This window comes from Camellia sinensis, unplaced genomic scaffold (genome assembly GCF_055761805.1).
Source record: "Camellia sinensis isolate YWXY unplaced genomic scaffold, ASM5576180v1 Unanchor3, whole genome shotgun sequence".
NCBI lineage: Eukaryota > Viridiplantae > Streptophyta > Magnoliopsida > Ericales > Theaceae > Camellia > Camellia sinensis.
This window is the reverse complement of record NW_028129178.1, coordinates 10,127,941-10,133,344: the sequence shown is the minus strand read 5'-3', so window position 1 is coordinate 10,133,344 and position 5,404 is coordinate 10,127,941.

The window sequence follows — 5,404 nt, the reverse complement described above, 5'->3', positions numbered from 1 at the left end:
GTTCAACGGGAGTCAGCCTAATTTTGCTGATTTGGAGGACATCATGAAGTCTAGGATAGCTTTCTGGATTAAGAGTAGCTTAGTTGGTTTGCAATACTCAATACATGATTTTGTTTTTAACTTCAAACATGTTAGATTTTGCCTGGGTGCTATTGCTTAGGTGCTTGGTCATTTGTTTTAGCTTTTGCAGCTTACTTTGTGATTTGGTTGGTTTCTCACCAACTTGGTGGTGTCTTAGCAGGTGATTGTGCTTGTGGTGCGGTACCAATCTACTTGGGATTACATTGTACAGTTATGAAGCTTCTTGCACTCACTTTCTTTATTGATGTTTAACATTTGTCTTGTACATATTTCGTCATCAATAAAGTTTCTTTTTGCTGATAAAAAAATGAATAGACTTGCACTAATTTATATTCAACTTACACATTTTTATAAGATTACTTATGTAAGTTTGTGAAAATTGAAGTAATTTTATAGTAGGATTGCATACAGTGTCACTGCATAATCTTTCCTAATTTGACTCGAAAATATAAGGGATTGACTAAGATAATGAAAAAGTCCAGAAGAAAAGTGAGATTAACTGTAAAATACAAAAATACAAAGTCTAATTCGTCCTAAAATTATTCTAATAATCCATGCACCACCTTAAAATATAAAATTTCTACTTCCTTTCCTACCCCCAAAAAAATAAAAATAAAAAATAAAAAAATTTGCACAACCATGCATATCATTTGTATGCAAGGTACCAATGAAAAAATGAAAAAATAAAAAATAAATAAATAAATAAATTAGCGTTTGTTTTGGTAGTTTTTGCTTTGTTTGTTTCTTTTTTTCCCTTTTAAATTTTTTTCATGACAAATAATTTGTTACAAGTGAAAAACAATTCAAAGTATATTATTATTACCAGTAATGTTACAGACCAGACATACAAACTCAGAAATTACCCAAAATTTCATATCAATGGCTTAGATTTATTTCATATGTGAACCCCATATTTCATCAATTCATTCTCCATCGCACATACTCATTTCTTAAAAAATTCAACGTCCCAAATTTTGAGACCCTAGCTTTTTTGATAATTATCGCCATTATAATCTGCAAGAACTATTCCTTATTTTGTTAGGAACATTTTTTTTTTAATTATTTTGTTTTTTGCACAAGCATCTCACACTTAAAAAGTAACCAATAAAAAAAATCCCAAAAAAAATTCACGTGCAAAGTATGTGCACAAACACTAGTATATATTTCAAATTAATCATTCAACAATACAATTTTATGAGCATTATGATCCGCTATTTTACATTTTGTCATCCAAAACTCTTACCCCATTTAGATTTTTATATGTTATATTTGATTTTTTTCCTATTAAGGACAACATATAATAAAAAGCATAAATTAAAAAAAAAATTATGAAATTGCTTTAAATTACTAAATTCACCATTTTAAAAATGAAAGTATACCATATTTCGAAACGTTCATATAACAAAACTTAAATTGCTAAGATCTTAGTGGTTTTTTTCTTTTTTTCTTTTTTTCTTTTTTTCTTTTCTGGTCCAAACTTATCATAAGCCAAAGGTTATCAAATCCCATGCTAGTTGGCATGACATTTTAACTGAACCAACCACAACAACTACTACTAGCCACAATTGGAAGTTCCAACTCCAAAACAAATGTTTGGACCATTATTAAATGGGAGGGTTAGTTTCACATTTGCTAACCATGAAAGGCCTTATTGGTTAAAATTGAGTAGCTTTTGGTGATGTGTTGGGTCAAAATTGTTGATGTCAACAATATAGATAGATAGATTATGGACGATAGAGTGTGAAATGTGAACCCCTATGAGCAATTGAATTGAACCCACCACATAAGATTAAGATTACCAATGATAAAGACTAGCTAAAAGCCACAACCAACTGCAGGGACATTTGCACATGAAATTTAGTGTCTAGGACCAGATGGAGACCCTACACCAAAATAATAATTTATCAATAGAAACAATCCAAAGAATTGGCCACGTAAATAAGTTGCTCCTTGTACTGTTTCGATTGTTTTTATTTGATTTTTACCTGTCATAAAATTATAAGGAAAAAAAAAAACAGATTGTCTCTAGTCCAAAATATGGACAAAAGGGTGTTGTTTAAACTTATGGAGCCTACTATGGGTTCCTTTTTCGATAACCTGAACATTCATTTTCTAAGACTCTTTATATATACAATCATTGGAAAAAATTAAACTGATCTGATAATGGCGTTCTGTTCAATTTATCGCATTTATTTATAAAAAATTAGACAATAAATGCATTTTTAAAAATAGACTATTAATTTTTTCGTAAGAAACATGACAAATTGAACATGTCACGATTATCGGATTCGACCTAATTTTTTTCAAAAATAATACACATAAATAGTTTAACAAAATGAATAGTTCAAATTATCGAAACGAGATTCATGATAAATCCAGAGCCCAAACAACAAGGAAACCTAACCCTAGAAAAATTGATGGTAAAATATCTGGCCCATACTAACACAAGGATGCATATTATAAAGATCTCCATTTGTGTCGAGTTCAATTAACAGGAAAGAAAAAGAAAAAAAAAAAAAAAAAGTTTCTTTTTAATATAAGTTTCTCAAAAAATAGAATTTCTTTTTCTAATTTTCTCAAAAAGTATTTATCCTCTACAATATTTTTAACAACTAAATGGACCTTGGGGTAACTCAAGATTTATGGTATTTGTGATTAGTTAAATTTTAATTTATTGAATTTGGAGTTCCAAATTAAATTGTAAAATTAAAGAAATTTCAACCGTTCATCAAAGATAAATGGTAGGAAAAAAAAAATACTCATTTTTTACAAGAAAAACAAATGAACAGAAATTGGTAGTGATTAAAAGGGTGAGTAATTATTGTCTTGAGTTGGCACTCCCTTATTTTATTTTATTTTTTGAATAGACAAATAAAATTTCATTAACTTTGTTTGGAGTTAGAAACCTTTCAAATTGAGATCTGAAGGGAGCAGCAAAAGCTAATCATATCTTTGAATGTACTGCAGTGCAGTGGCTTTCCATTTGTTCTATTAATGGAAAAGAAAGATATGGCTACAAAGTGCTATAACCCAATTTGCAACAGCAGTCACTTTTGTAATCCCAAAGCTACATCATTGTCTTCCAACTAATGACACATTACTGTATCATTGAAGATATCAATAGGATGTTATTATTATTATTAATCGTGGAAGAAAACCCATGTGTGGTGTTTTATTTTGTTAAAGTAGTTTTAGGGAAGTAAAATGTAAATATACATATTATAATATATAAGAATTGTAGAAATTAAATTTTTTTGTCTCTAAAAATAAAAATTTTATTGCAAAAGACATTTATAAATCAATTTCTATCATCGTAAAAATAATCGTGTAAACGTCGTCTCGAAAAGTCAAAAATTAGGCCTTTAGTGACAAAATTTTGAAAACATCACTAATAAATATGCTTTTAGAGACAAAATAATTTAGTTTCAAAAGGGTTTATTTTTTTAGACCAAAAAAATCAATCTCAAAAAGATAATAATTCAACACTAATGTCCAATTTTCGTAACTAAAAGTATTATAATGACACTTTTTGTAACAAAAATATATGGTTCCTAAAAAAATAATTTTATCCTTAAATTTTAGTTTTTAAAACTTTAATTTTTTTTTTTTAAGTGACAAGTCCTATTCCTAGAAGCTGATTAAGACAAATTTTGATTTCCCAATCATGAACATTTCATTACGGAAAGTAGAGTGAAATGAGTGCTTGATTGCGAGTGTATGACTGTGTGTGTGTGTGTTAGCAACAAGGGATTGAAGCAACCTGCGACCTACCACCACAGGGACAGCAACCCACTACTACAGCGCCCTGTCACCTCACATATCAATAATCTCCAAGTATTTTTATTTAAGTTTTTGAATTCTTCGACCATGTTTAATTTGCGAATAATTAAATATTTTGTTTTGAGGAAAGCATTTTAGTCATTTGGCTTTAGAAGTTATATGGCTTTAGAAGTTATATCGAGATAAAGAAGGTTGCTGCTTACTGTAGGAAGACTGAAAAAAAAAATTCATTGATTATGATAATGAGCAATGCTCATATATATACAGATGCGAAGTTGTTACAACAAACTCAATATATCTATTCTCTCTATCCTATCACTTGCATAGATTCTAACTGACTCTTAACCACTCGATCTTCTTGAGCAGTTGGTGGTGAGGTGGGTTGAGGTGCCACCTGTGTGACTTGGTTTATCATTCCCCTGCAAACTCATGGGGAATGAAAGCTCCATGAGTTTGGATTTGAGGTATTGAAAACAAGAAAAAGATAAGGGCTTCGTGAAAAGATCAACCTATTGATCAATAGTATAAACATATTGAAGAGAAATCCGTTTGGCAATTACTCTTTCATAATCAAAATGATAGTCCACTTCGATGTGTTTTGAGCGAGAGTGGAAGATTGTATTAGAAGGAAGAGCAATTGCAGAAAGATTGCTACACTAGAGAATAGGCACAGTAGGAGAAGTGATATACAAATCAGTTAAAAGCATTTGTATCCAAGCTAAGATGCAGCATGGGCTAAGGCGCGATATTTTGCCTCTGTTGAGGACTCTGTAACACTGGCTTGTTTCCATGCTGACCAAGAAACAAGATTGGACCCCAAAAACACACAATAACCTGATGTTGACTTACGATCAATAGTGCCCAATTGCTATCTAAGAAGGCATGAACATAAAGGTACTTGGTGTATGTAACATGCTTGCGGGTACCCGTGCGCGTTAAACAATTCGGACCCTTGATTTTTTCGATCTAGTCTCACGAGTACAATGTGAAACATAGATAAGAGTTTAGATTTGATAATTTTTATAGAAAATCCATTTGATTATTAGACATTTACCAAAAATTGATTACATCACCAGACCTTAAAGTTGCCACACCTAATATTTTAAGAAAATTAGGAAACCCATGACTCGTGCCAAGACCACTATTCGTTGTAAGTAAGAATGTTTGGCTCAGAACCTTAGATATGAGAGGAGAAGGTCATTAATTGAGCACCTCTACTCACCTAATCAAATGATCAGCCTCTACTAAACTATGATATGAGTTTTATTTCTTTTATATGTTCATGTTCCAATTATTAATAAATCCTAAAAGTTACCATGTGATGCATACAAGTATAAATTATGTCATTTATTTTGGAATATCTTTATTTCATGTGTTTTGAAAGAATTTTGAAGATGTACAACTCAAAGAGATTGAGTTTACAAACATGAAACATCAACATCATTACAAATTAAGCAACATAACCTCCATCCACCGGCATTCATACAGTTATATCAAGTAAGCAAGTAGCCTCATGGTAGGACGCTAAACATAGTAAGAAAAA